The 15,080-nt window shown below is 40.5% G+C and overlaps 1 protein-coding gene across 6 annotated transcripts in view; it reads right to left on the minus strand.

Annotated features, from left to right (window-relative positions):
* LOC308104238 (H-2 class II histocompatibility antigen, E-S beta chain-like) overlaps positions 1 to 15,080 on the minus strand; it is a 110,122-nt gene that overhangs the window by 20,164 nt on the left and 74,878 nt on the right. The window contains exon 9 of one of the 6 annotated variants that reach the window (XM_080454612.1): positions 13,284 to 14,852. The exons of the other annotated variants lie outside the window; for them this stretch is intronic. The gene's annotated coding sequence lies outside the window, so the exon portion shown is untranslated. Of the gene's footprint in view, positions 1 to 13,283; positions 14,853 to 15,080 lie in introns of those variants that run through there. 6 annotated transcript variants of the gene reach the window in all.

Raw genomic sequence — 15,080 nt, forward strand, 5'->3', positions numbered from 1 at the left:
CGCCCCCGCCCCCCCCCCCCCAAAGGAAAGGATAGGGGAGGGGAGGGCGAGGAGGAGAGTGGGCGGGATTAATGGCCTGTGACTTCACTGCCCAAGGGCCAAGCTCAGATTACTTTTCAGCCTAATTATTCATAAAACCCCAGACCACAGAAAATCCACTGAATGTTCAAAGTTTGAATGTTCAAAAAACATACAAAATTAAAAAAGTGCAATCGCATAAAGAAAATAACACATTTACTCTAACCAACTAACCTGAGAGTAGGAAAGCAGTGGGGGGGGGGGGGGGGGGGGGGGGGGTGGTTATGCGATTAAGAGCAACATTGATGGGTCTGAAAAATACAAGGCTAGGTATGTGGCTAAAGGATACCGTACAGTCAAAAGATGGGAGTTGATTATGAGGAGACATTTTCTCTTACAGCTAACTTGACTAGTATCAGAGTGTTAATGCAGAAAGCAGCAGGAAAACCTGATTTTGCACCAAATGGACATTAAAACTGCCCACTTGAATGCACCAATAGACTGAAATTTGAAACACAGGTCACAACTTACCATAGGGAGCAAATTTTGTACACCTAATTAATGCTTAATTAACGCTTTATTAATGATTAACTCATACATTAATTTACCATGAATTCATCATTAATTGGAAGTCACTATGACTTAACCAAAGTTAATTTATCATTAGTTAAGGGCCACACGTGGTGGGTTTGTAGATCTGCTTTCCCCCCCGGTGGCTTCTATGTCCAGGATGAGTGCTCATACAGTAGGTAGGTACGTAGGAGTAGTGAGGAGAGTCGCTCTCTAGTGGTGTTTGTTCCAAAACCTCCATGCGGTGCATTGCTGTGTGTTAGGGTGGCGGGGGTCTCCCAAGTTGGTTCACTGGACGGGCCCGGTGGTCCCAGGTGGGTCATGGTTTTAATCATTAGTAAATCATTACTATTAATTAATTCATATTTACTCAACATTTAGTTCATAACTAGTTACTTGATTTCCACTTTTTTCTACTATTTTCTACTATTATACTACTTGCTTGCAGCGAAGCTCACAGTTAAACACTAAAAGGTTGTAGTTTTTTACTCCAGTGACATCACTAGGGAAACTTTGAAGCACATCTTAAGTTGTATTTCAGAGTTATATGGCTGCTAAGGCTAATAGAGCATTTGCCTTGCTGTCGGGCAGAAACCTCGTATCTCCATATTCTAACTTTCATAAATTAACGCCCCACTTGATCACACTACAGCGTCACACAAAAGCATCAAAAGTAGCAGATCTACAAGCTCGAAACGCGGCGCGAAGCGGCGCGTTTCGAGCTTGTAGATCTGCTACTTTTTTGTAGCAGATCTAAAAAAAAAAAAGATCTGTAGCAGATCTTTTTTGTAGATCTGCTAATTCACATGAATTTTCTCCAAAATTTCTCCCATGCTTTCAACCATGCGACACTAATGGTTGGGAGGTGTATTGCACTCTGATGATCGGATTAAAATGCTTTTTATTGAACAATACGGGAGATACGGGTACTTATCGTGGAACGGATCAACTTGTAACAACCGACACTATGTGTCGATCGTCCTGGAGCAATATGTTCTGTGGCTCTTGAAAGGTTGGTAAAAATGCTCTGGCACTGGCATGAATTAAAAAATATATATATATATTTAATATCATATTGTTTATGTCCCTCAAACGTTTTTCAAAAGGTTTGAGCCTAAATCAAGCCTCAGATATACTCATTCCAACTAACTTCTCTCTGGCTTATAAAGCACTTTCACCTGCAATACCACATTGTCCTGTTTGGCACGGGGCGCTATTGAGCCAGTTTGTATGCATGTTATCTCCTGGTTCTGTATGGAATAAGTAAAAAAAATATATATGAAAAAAATAAGAAAAATAAGAAAAATAAAAAATAAAGATATATATATATATATATTATTATTTTTTGGTTGGAACTGAAAAACGGGAGGAATTGTTCCCTGACGTGACATCACGTCAAGGACCAAATCAGTTTGGCCTGTTTTGAGACCAATTTACAGAAAACCCCAGATTTGCTGTGAAAGCCTGAGTGTTCTAACTGGGGTATTTTTGAGGATAGAAGAGAGGTAGGGGAGACCAAAAACACACAAAAAAAGAAGAAAAAGTAAAAATTCATGGTGTAGTCCCTTTAATTCATTAATTAATTCTGGCACTCAATGAGTCAAATTTACCCGCAGACCTTAGGTGTGACTAAAAAACGAAGACTCTAGGAGGGTCAATTTGATCCTTTTGGTGTGAATAAGCTGAAGTCTTTTAAAGTCACCTGGGTGATTGAATCTCTTGTCACAATGTTGACACTTGACAGTGGAAAGACAATTTTTACAGAGAAAGCTTTTTCTCCAGTGTGGGTACGATTGCGTGACTTCAGGTCACCTAACTGACTGAAACTCTTGTCACAATGTTTACAATTGACAGTGGAAAGACAGAGAATGTTTACAGAGAAAAGCTTTTTCCCAGTGTGGATACGCTGGCAGGGCCGTGCTTTGCTGTAGGCAAGGTTCGGCGGCCGCCTGGGCCACCACACAGGCAGGGGGCCCCATGAGATTTTTTTCTTAATTTTTGTAAAATATATAAAAATAGAAATAAACAGCTTTCCAATCCATTAGAGGCCCTTAAAAAACATCCAACATGCCCCCCCAAACAGTCAGGGGGCCCCATGATATCTCAACACTAGGGCCTCCCTCAAACCAGAGGAGACTTATTCCATATAGGCCACCGGCATAAAGAAAAAACATCCATAAATTCTCTCTCTCTCTCTCTCTCTCTCTCTCTCTCTCTCTCTCTCTCTCTCTCTCTCTCTCTCTCTCTCTCTCTCTCTCTCTCTCTCTCTCTCTCTCTCTCTCTCTCTCTCTCTCTCTCTCTCTCTCTCTCTCTCTCTCTCCTCTCTCTCTCTCTCTCTCTCTCTCTCTCTCTCTCTCTCTCTCTCTCTCTCTCTCTCTCTCTCTCTCTCTCTCTCTCTCTCTCTTATATATATATATATACTGGGGTTTGCCTAGGGCCTCCTGATCATTAAGCACGCCTCTGTACGGTGGTGTTGTGTCTTCAGCTGACCTGACTGACTGAAACTCTTGTTACAATGTTTACACTGGAATGGTTTTTCTCCAGTGTGGACACGCTGGTGTGTCTTCAGCTGACCTGACTGACTGAAACTCTTGTTACACAGTTTACACTGGAATGGGTTTTCTCCAGTGTGGACACGCTGGTGTGTCTTCAGGTTACCTGACTCTCTGAAACTCTTGTTACACAGTTTACACTGGAATGTTTTTTCTCCAGTGTGGACACGCTGGTGTGTCTTCAGACTACCTGACTCTCTGAAACTCTTGTTACACATTTTACACTGGAATGTTTTTTCTCCAGTGTGGACACGCTGGTGTTTCTTCAGGACACCTGACTGACTGAAACTCTTGTTACACAGTTTACACTGGAAAGGTTTTTCTCCAGTGTGGACACGCTGGTGTGTCTTCAGGTCACATGACTGAGTGAAAATCTTGTCACAATGTTCACACTGGAATGTTTTTTCTCCAGTGTGGACACGCTGGTGTCTCTTCAGGTTACCTGACTGAGTGAAACTCTTGTTACAAAGTTTACACTGGAATGGTTTTTCTCCAGTGTGGACACGCTGTTGTGTCTTCAGGTCACATGACTGAGTGAAACTCTTGTTACAAAGTTTACACTGGAATGTTTTTTCTCCAGTGTGGACACGCTGGTGTCTCTTCAGGTTACCTGACTGAGTGAAACTCTTGTTACAAAGTTTACACTGGAATGGTTTTTCTCCAGTGTGGACACCTCCACTTGTCTCACCCCAATCATCACTGTCTTCAGTGATTTCAGTGTCAGATTCAAGCTCAACTTCAACTTCAGAACAGTGTGAAGAGATGTCTTCATCAATTTCACTTTTCACTGCTAGTAATGTCAACAATGATCCATCAGGCTCCTCTGGTCTTTGAAGTAGCTCCTCTCGTTCTTCTTTAATGTGTGAAGGCTCTGGTTTCTCGTGGAGCAGACTGGGGCTCCTCTCCTGTTCAGAAGAATCCTCCTCTTTACACACAACAAGGTGCAGGATGTCTAGGAGCAGAACAATAACATGATATTGAACAATGGATTTCTAAAATGTAACACTATTCTTCCTTTGTCCATGTAGAACAGGGGTCGGCAACCTTTTCGACATGAAGTGCCATGTTTTTATCTTCTTGATAGTCAGTGTGCCTTAAGTTTAAGTATGACACCACATCAAAATGTCGTATTTCCATCTGATTTTGATTGTTCCATAGGCTATACATAACAAACATTAGACTCAATGACCCACCTATCTCCCACACTGCCTCCCCAGTCAGAGTTATCAGTTTGAATGAATGTAGAATGATGTGCAGGATGTAATTTGTATATAGATGTGAGGAGACTTAATTTAACTGACTAAACCTTTTTTGAATATTCGATTTTAAAAGGAAAAAAAAACTCTCTCTCACACTTATGTCAGTGTGCCAATGATCACCCTCCCCTGCGCCAATGTTGTTACTCGTACGTAAGGGTGCCTACCCCTATTGTGTAATAATTCATTGTGGCCCTTTGATGTCATCAGTTTCGTAGGCTTGCCTTCCAGCTGACCAGGGAGCATTGTTGTAGCCAACAGACCAGCACCACCTTCCCATCGCTCAAACCCAAGCTACCCTGCAGACCAATGCCGGCGTTCCAACTCCACACTACACTGTTGGCCATCTCCGCTCAACTTCACGCTATACCAATGTTTTCTCTATACTTGCCTACTTGAAAATTGCCACTTAAAGTTGCGGTTGAATGTATAGACCCCTTAACAGACGACGTCACACTGATAAGAACCAGTATGCGTGCAACCAGTATGCGTGCAATGAAACCCATTCTGTCAGGTCTCGCTAGGACGCGCCTCACTAGCCAACACACAAGAGGGGGTTGGGGTGTGCTGACATAGATATATATAAAGGCTATATGACTCACCCGCGCTGCTGGCCAAAGAGTACGACGTTGCCACATGGCGGCCATCTTGGGACGGTCATCCATAACATTATGTCTATGGTGCATGTACTTTGAAATAACCATAGCGTGCTCAATTTTCATCAGATTTTCAAATAGTTTGGTGTTGAAAAAACATGATTATAATTATAAGTATGCAGTATCATAACTACATCTTTGGTGTTTACAAAACACCAAACCATTTGAAAATCGGATGAAAATTGAGCACGCTATGGTTATTTCAAAGTACATGCACCATAGACATAATGTTATGAATGACTGTTGCAAGATGGCCGCGGTTGAGCTACGCTTGCGACGCCCCCTTGAGCCATCTAGCCTTTATATATATCTATGTGTGCTGAAACCAGCGCACCCCGAAACAACAGGTTGGGAATTGATTGCATGAAACAATCACCTGTGCGTCCAGTCTCAATGTTAGTAAAGTAAAGGTCCATAGCCCAGGGGACGGCATCCTTTTTGACATGAGTGCCATGTTTTAATTTTCTTGATAGTCAGTGTGTCAACATTAAGTTTAATTATGACACCACATCAAAGTTATATTTACAACTGATTTTGATTGTCCATATACTGTACATAACTGTACATTTTTTCTTCTTCATCGGGATGTAATGATCATTAGACTCAGATCAATAACCCACTTATCTCCCAGACAATTTGCTATGTACCCTCTACACCAAATCTCTTTACCTAAAATAGCTGATCTACAAGCTAGAGATCTTGTAGATCAGTTAATTTCAGCAAATGCCCCCCCCCCCCCCCCCCCAAAAGAAAATAGGGACGCTAGGGATCAGTGTTATTATTGTAACAGCTCTACAACAAAACAGAAAATATGAAAGAAAGAGAGACTATATGAAACTTACTGAGGTGTGGATGGTCTTCAGGTTCCTCCTGTTTAATAGAAATGTCCCTGGCTGAGTCTGGAGAGTTCATCTTCACCTGCAGTCTGGACTCCACACACTGGTCTAAAATGAAGGAATTGAAAAAGGACTTTGTTCACTGAAGAAAAAAATAACAATAATATTTGCAGAAGGCAAAGGCAAAATGGCAAAGACCAACTCTCCAACATATGAATCTTGGGAGCAAAGATTATAGGATTTATATATATTAGGGAAGAAATCCTTCGTAATTTAGGATTGCACAAGGAAGAATGTGTCAAAAGGTGGATTCCTGCGATGCAAATAATGGTCTTAAGTGAATAAGCTGAAAGTAGCCAATCAGTTTTTCCATGTTTCTGCAACCAGACAGAGTGAGCAATTTGTTTTAATCATCAGGATATTATCATTGTCATGATATATTTTGTCATGATTATTTCTTAGTAAAATTAGATATTGTGACAGCCCTACAACAGAAGAGAAAAGAATAGTGGGTGGTCTTCAGGTTCCTCCTGTTTAATAGAAATGTCCCTGGCTGAGTCTGGAGAGTTCATCGTCACCTGCAGTCTGTCTTGTTATGGACATGACAAACCTAAAATGCTGTTCTAACACAGTATTGGTGAGATGTCAGCTATACTCCATATGAAATATCAAATCTAGCCTAGCTGTAGCCCTGAAACATGACTGTCATACCATGACAGTCATGGGCCCACTTGTTCCTGGGTTCCGATTTTTTTACAAATACAACTGCCACATCTACATAAACGTTCAGATTTCAAATATAAAGTGCTGACCCCCGAGCCACGGATGTAACGAGTTGAGGCGCAAAAGGTTTAAGTACCTGTATCTTCCGTATTGTTCAATAAGAAGCATTTTAATCCGATCGGCGGCCATTTTCAATAAAATAAATTGTAATGTATCAGAGTGCAATACACCTCCCAACCAGTAGTGTCGCATAGTTGAAAGTATCAGAGAAAATTCGGAACAAATGGCCGCTGATCGGATTAAAACGCTTTTTATTGAACAATACGGAAGATACAGGTACAAGACCTTTTAAGCCTCAACTTGTTAAATCCGTGGCATGGGGGTCAGCACTTAATATTTGAAATCTGAACGTTTATGTAGATTTGCGCTGCAGTAATCTGATCACTGGTCAGTCAGTCTATCATAGCAGCACTTGATTCTTGCAGCCCGAGCCCCACGGGCATCTGCTTCTTTCACACCCACAGGCAGAATACGTAAAGAACAGCGATTTGTTGAGTATTAGCTTGTCTGGCTCCTAGTTTATCGAGTTGAGAGAGCAACTGCACACGTAGCCAGTAACAGAACGGTCATTGCGGCGAGAGGCAAGCCAATGCAGCCAATACACAACAACCATTGTGCAACACGATGGGAACAGTGAGGTGCTACACCAGCGCTGGTCGGGGATTCTTTTTTTAAAGAGGTGGTGCCATGATTTTGCACTTTTTCTGTTTTTCATGTGTTTATGAGGTTGATAGAACTTCATTAAGCCCCCTGGTGATGTTTTTATGGTGTTTTATGTCTTCTCTGACTATTTTGAGTTTCTTCCTGGAGGCTGAAACCTTGAGGGTCAAACGTGCCAATAGAAAAACAGCCATTTAATGACACAATAAAAATATACCCTCCCCCTCATTATCATAAAACAACAGGTGTGGGCATGAGGAGGAGGAGGGACTAGGACAGGTGGGTGGTGCTAAGGTGGTGGAGGAGGTGCTAAGGTGAGAACCAGGTATACTTAATGAACTGGAGGCGTGTCCACATAAAAACATAAACACTTTCTGTTAGGGATGCACCGAATGGGAAATTCTTGGCCGAAACCGAATGCCGAAAATAGAAAACAGTTGGCCGAAAACCGAATACCGAAAGGCCGAATATGATAAATATATATACATATATATAATGAATTTATTTGTTTACCAATGTTGATCAGCTACCCGATTATGGCAAAACTTAACTTAAATAATAATCACTATTATGGGTCCATAAAACATTTATTCAGCACTTTTGAATCCATACATTAATTCCAGACTGACTGCTGAAAGATTGTAAAATGTAAACATTTATATAATTATATAATAATAATATTTCACATTTTATTTCAAGATTTTTTGAAAATGGCATTGTTTCGGTGTCTTTCGGTGATATCGGCCGATATGTTTCGGTGTTTTTCGGCCGATATGTTTCGGTGTCTTTCGGTGATATTTTTTCGGCGTTAAAACCCTTTCGGCCGAAAGCCGAAAATGCATTTTTTAACCATTTTCGGCCGATATGTTTCGGTGGCCGAATATTCGGTGCATCCCTACTTTCTGTCTACATAACACTTTTTTGAAAAAAGATCTTCCTCCTAGTATAAACATAATACCTGATGATTATGTTTTAGGGGGGGAAAGAAATCACTGAAAATCACGGCACCCCGTCTTTAAATAAATAGACCAGCGGTCGGCGAGATCGACAAGCCGATTGCTAGGCCCTTCTGACCCCCCTTCCGGTGCCTATGGCGTGTGCACCACAAGGCAACATGGCCAATTTGTTTAATCATCTTTAATCATCGGGATATTATCAATCATATATTTTGTCATGACTATTGCATAGTAAAATGTTCATATTGCGACACAGCTCTACAACAGAACAGAAACATATTTAAGAAAGAGAGAGAACATTAAACGTACTGAGGTATGGATGGTCTTCAGGTTCCTGTTTAATAGAAATGGCACTGGCTGAGTCTGGAGAGTTCATCTTCACCTTTAGTCTGGACTCCACACACTTGTCTGAAATGATGGAATAGAATAAGGACTTTAGGGTTCCATGGTTCTACTTCCCCTAAAACGGTGATCATTGGGTATTATTAATATATGAGGAAGAATGTTTTTCCAAAAATTGTACAGTAAGTGTTAAAATAATATTTGTATGTGGAAAAAACCCACCAGTTCAAAAGATATAGGCCTATGGCCCTATGTCAAACGATCTATTGCTTGTATGCATATTATAGACATGATGCAAATTCAACTTTTTTTTTCTTCTTTTCAGCATTTAAAGCTGAATTAATATTACCACTGCGTGTTTGCCGTTTTCGTAAAATTGTGATGTAACAATAAAGTTTACACACTATATAATTTGAAAAATAAGGAGAAAACCTTTGTCAATTATAATAACAGCAGACAGGTGAGTTTGGAGCTAAACTGTCAATTTGCAGCCCATGAACAAGACAGGGAGATCATTTCCAATTCCATGCATTACCTGGATGGTCATTCTAGGTCTGACACAATACAGCATGACAGATGTTTAGTTGGTAGAAGGATTCAAGGTGCATGAAGACATGGAGCTCTAACTTCACTTGACAATCACATTAACATTACAGACAGACTCTGTCTGACAGAGTAAAGATACTACTGGTGGTTTACAGGCCGTGACCCCCCAAGATAATCATATTTGAACTGAGGACCCCCCACCCTGATAAGGGTAGGAGTTGAGGATCTGCTATTGTGAAAATAGCAGATCTATAAGCTCGGCTATTTTCAAAACGTTTGCCTATTTCTTATATTATTTGACAATTTGGCCAATGTTTGACCAGTTTTTTATAGTACTTTGTTGATTACTTTTGATGCAGTAAATTATTTTCGAGGTATTAAAAAGGTCTTAAAAGTCCTAAAATTGTCACTTCACTGTCACCTGGGGACCCCCCAAAATCATGTGGGGACCCCCCTGGGGGTCCCGACCCACAGGTTTAGAACCACTGAACTATAGGGTTACAGTGACAATAGTGACGTCAACAACAACAAAACCATAGCCTGGTCCCAGGCTAACAAAACCATACATGTATTATTGCTGCTGCTATGGTCTGGAGCTATTGTTTGTGTTTATGATCACCTTATAACAACCTAACAGCTATTAAAGTAATTGGATTTATGTTCCAACTTAAACGATGCGTTAATAAAGACAAATAGATTAAACAAGACGTGATCCGTTCATCTAAAATGATACATAGATGTAGCCCTGAAACATGACAGTCATGGAACCGAGAGTTCCTGGTTTAGAGTGGTGTTCGATGTTTTTACATTGCCAACTCTCACATGTACATAAACGTTCAGAAGTGCTTTATACCCCTGAGCCACGGATGTTACAAGTTGATCCGTTCCGCGATAAGTACCGTATCTCCCGTATTGTTCAATAAAAAGCATTTAGATCCGATCATCAGAGTGCAATACACCTCCCAACCGTTAGTGTCGCATGGTTGAAAGCATGGGAGAAAACTTGGAGAAAATGGCCGGCGATCGGATTAAAATGTTTTTTATTGAACAATACGGGAGATACGGGTACTTATCGCGGAACGGATCAACTTGTAACATCCGTGGCTCATGGGTCAGCACTTTATATTTGAAATGTGAACGTTTATGTACATGTGAGAGTTGTAAATGTAAAACAAATCGAACACCACTCTAAAGCAGGAACTCTCATGGCTAACATAGATGCAAAACAACCTGAATGAGTTGATCTTTATACCTGCTGTGTTTCAGTGGTTGAGCTGCTAACAAACGTCCTCCTGCTGCTTAACGACGACACTGTTTAGAAACGACACGTTTTACTTTTCTTTGCATTTGACTTTGATATAAATCTATGGTATTTTAAAGTGTCAACAACAGTCAGTCAACACACCATGCTGTTTTCACTACTGCATTGTGGCACTAGAGCAGTGTTGCCAGGTTTTGTGAGAGAAATAAGCAATCAGGTCTAAGAAAACAAGCCCAAAAGCAGGCCACATGAGCACTTTAAACCTATATGATATATCTAGCCTATTTGAAAAGAGACAATCTACAAGCTCACAACACGTTGTGACTGTGAGCTTGTAGATCTGCTAGATCTACTATTATCTTTGAAACATTTTAACAACACAAATCTGGTGCGGGGGTCCCTGGCACAAAAAACGCAACTCGCCGCAACTTTTAATATTTACAAGAAACCTTACTTATAATAAGCAGACATGGCAATCCTGATTTGTTGTTCTTCTTGTCTGGCTTTTCAAGGAAGTTGCGTCCGACTCCAATAAGCAGGCGCGCCGCCTACTGGGCAGGAGAGGAATAAGAAAATGTGGCACTACAGATTCCCAAACTTTTCAGACGTGACCCCCAAGATAATGACATTTGAAATGGGGACCCCTCACCCTGACAACTTAAGCACTTGGCATTGTAGGAGTTGAGGCATTTAGTTAGCATTACATACAATTAGTATCCCAACCTGAAAATGTATCTTCTATTTAATAGAGAGCTGGAGAGACACCTGTTACTGAACAAAAGTGGGTTTCAACCTTTTTCATGCCAAGGACCCCTAAATTGATATAGGCTACATTTGGCCACGGACCCCCATCTGAAAATGTTTTGTGCCAGGGACCCCCAGAAGCAATGATTTGAGTTAAAAATGTTCGCTTATAAATATAAATATTCAAAGATATGCACAAATGTTCAAGATCTTTCAAAAATAGCAGATCTACAAGCTCTTAGGCACTCGGTGCCGCGCTATGAGCTTGTAGATCTGCTATTTTTGTCGTTATCAGTGAGAACCAGTCATACAACAGGTTTATCAAGCTGTGGGCTAGCACGCAGGAGCACATTGAGAATGTATTAAAATGGCATTAACATTAACATTGAAGTTCAACCTGGAGTCGACTAGTGTCTCTCTCACAACAACTGTGGATGGTCGTGTCCAGCAGTCCTATTTTGGACATGTTATTAATACACAACCACAACAAAAACAACTACTTTTAAAGAGGTTTTGACATGTTTATTAATTGAAATTCAGCATCTCAACATCTAAAAAGCTATGAGGTCAGGTTTTCAGGATGGATGGGGCTGGGGTTGGTTGGTGGAGGAGGTATCTCTCTTCAGTTATAGCAGGGGTCATCACCATGCTTTCTTGTGGTGGACATTTTGGTCAAAATTCAATTTTTGCCACAGACATACAAAATGAGTGGACAATAATATTACCAGAAACACATAAAGAGCTAGCCCTGAATGACCATATAACAGGTCTGTAACTCTGAGAGTGTACAAATTTGTACACTCTCAGAGTTACGGTGGTCCTTGCAAACAAAACATTTAAGAACCACTAGTACTAGTAGGACTCCTAATGTTCCATACATAGTGTCATAGTAAATCAGAGTCTTACATATTCTGAAGAAAACTAAATAAGAACATTATAATGGTGTGTAAATCAAAAAAATTGCCACGGACAAGACCAAGTCTTTGCCACGGACACATTTGTCTGTGTACGGACATGTTGATGACCCCTGGTTATAGTCTTGCTTGATCTTTCTTTTAGTTGGCAGCCATGACAAGCAAGGACAGGAGACAGGACACCATTAACAAGAAGCAGACCATTAAAGAATCACTCAATCAATTTCTTCACAATCCTCAATACCATGGACGGATTACCAGTGGTGGAAAAAGTACTACATTTTTTTGCTCAAGTAAAAGTATCAATACTGCTCTGTTACAAGTAAAAGTCCGGAATTGAAAATGTACTTGAGTAAAAGTATCAAAAGTATCAAAATGTACTTAAAGTGCCAGTGTAGAACGTACTCATTATGCAGAATGTCCCATTTCAGGTGTAAATGTAAAAAAATCATTTGAAAATGGCAGATCTACAAGCTCACAATGCGTCGCATCGCGGCTCATTGTGACCTTGTAGATTGTAGATTGTAGATTGTAGATTAGCCATTTTCAAATGGACAAAAACAAAGTAACTAAAGTTTCCAAATAATTGTAGTGGAGTAAAAGTATAATATTTGCCTCTGAGATGTAGTGAAGTAGAAGTAAAAGTATTGGAGATTGGAAATATTCAAGTAAAGTACAAATACCTAAAAATTGTACTGTACGTAAAGTAAGTACATGTACTTAGTTTCTTTACACCACTGACCATTAGACCCTCCCATGCCAGCACACACACACACACACACACACACACACACACACACACACACACACACACACACACACACACACACACACACACACACACACACACACACACACACACACACACACACACACACACACACACACACACACACACACACACACACACACACAGTCGATTTCCAGAAAGCTTTCGACTCGGTCTGGCATGAGGGTTTACTTTTTAAATGAATAGAAGGTGGTATAGGGGGAAAAGTCCTTTGAGGTAATTAAATCCATATGTAACCACCCTGGCCAAAATAGGGGTTACTAAAATCATAAATACTACTGACTACGCCAGTTGGATTTAAACCAACAAGCCAATTAAGGCTCAACATTAAAAGGAGGTTTGTTTAACAGAGCTTTGAAAACTGGGTAGGAGGCTCAGCAATGACACCATGACGTTGCAAAAGTTTTACATTTTATTCACATTAAATTATTAAAAAAGATTATGCCACTGCAATACTACTGGTCAATAGAACACATCTCCCCAAGCATTGTCCAGAGCAGATAAGCCACAGCACACAAAAAGGGAGTAATTAACTCATAGGTTAGTCGTTTCACTGCACTGCAAAAGAGCACACACACATATTAGTTCACTATGCTCACAGAAGGCATCAAATAGGAGTTCAAATGGACCATCATTATATAAATACAGTGGGTTTAAAAACATACAACTACATACCATGTACACAAAACAATCTGACTGCATTAAATAGATTAATACATTGACACACATTTCAAAACAACCTGACATTACGCACACATAATAAAAACATCCTTACCACAGGGCGAGCAGAGTGGAGCGCACCTTAATGGCAGAATTCTGCCCCACAAGCTACACACTCCATTGTTAGCCCCATTTAAAAGTAGCAATAACTATAAATGAACTATTACATTTACCATGGGTGACGCTGGATCACACTCTGCCCGCCTGTGCAAAATCTGCAAACAAATCTGTTGTTGAATGACAACTTCCTGCTTTTAAAAGGCCAACCAGACCATGACTGGACAGCAGTCGGATTGGTTCACCAATCATGATCCATCCTCAGCTCTACACACACACACACCACAGGGGGAATACATCCACACGGCGTAGTGTCATCAGTGGGTCGTACCTAGGGGGGCGGAGTCGGCTCGGGGGAAAACACAGATTTCCCCCAGCTGGTATAGACCGAGGGATGTGGGGTTTTCAAACTCATATGCTGTAAAAGTATACCAATTTAAAAAGCAGGCGTCATGGCTTACCAGATCACAGGCACAGAACCTTGTTGCCACTCGACAAGGAACGCTACATTAGCAAATTAAACAAGAGTCCGATTGGAATGTTGTCCTGACAGGACAGAGGATCCAACACAACACAATGGCCCGAGGTTATCTGATTTAATCGCCTGGTAAGAGACACTATTACATTTTCTATAGATATGATCAAATTAAACTTATCATAATATCAAAAAGCAAAAGCCATTCATTCATCAATGATGTTTATAACACGTTTTAGTGAATTCCAAGTACAGGAGACATCGACGCCATTACAGTTTGGAAACGCAGTTCAACATGCAGCGATTTACACACAAAACAAGCCAAACCCGGCTATCCTCGTTTAAAACCTACAGAAAACACAATTGTAAATCTGGCAATGAACACAGAGCTAAAGCAGTGTGTAAATCCTGCATGATATTAAATGGCGCACTTCGCCAAATGATAATGGCGCCAGTACGTGCCGTTCCGACGTTCCGTGCCGTCGAACTGGGCGAAACACCGGGAAAAGACAGAGTCTGCACACTAATTCTCGTTAGCCTTGGCTAGCTAATTAGCATTTTTAATTGTGTAAAGGACACATTTGTGAAAAAGGTTGATGATGTCATCATTTTGCTGCTGTTATTAGTATTTAAAAGTTGAATGGACACACATGTATTTACTCCTCTCTCCACCAGGGGCAGCGATGACTGCTTCTCTGAAAACACACCCAGGTGTTCTGTGAAAAGACAATAAACCAAGAAGAATCAGAATGTATTAACTGTGTGAACATGTTAACACTTTAGAATAACCTTCCCTTATAAAATTTAATTAATCAATCCCAAATGATTAGTTCATGTGTTATTTATAACTTGTTAAATGTGTGTTAATGGTTAATGCTTTAACGATTATTTATAAAACTATGCTATTAATAGTTAATAGATCATGAACAAGTTATTAGCAGGCC

The sequence above is a fragment of the Gymnoscopelus braueri genome (genome assembly GCF_963280865.1).
Source record: "Gymnoscopelus braueri genome assembly, chromosome: 1".
Classification (NCBI taxonomy): domain Eukaryota; kingdom Metazoa; phylum Chordata; class Actinopteri; order Myctophiformes; family Myctophidae; genus Gymnoscopelus; species Gymnoscopelus braueri.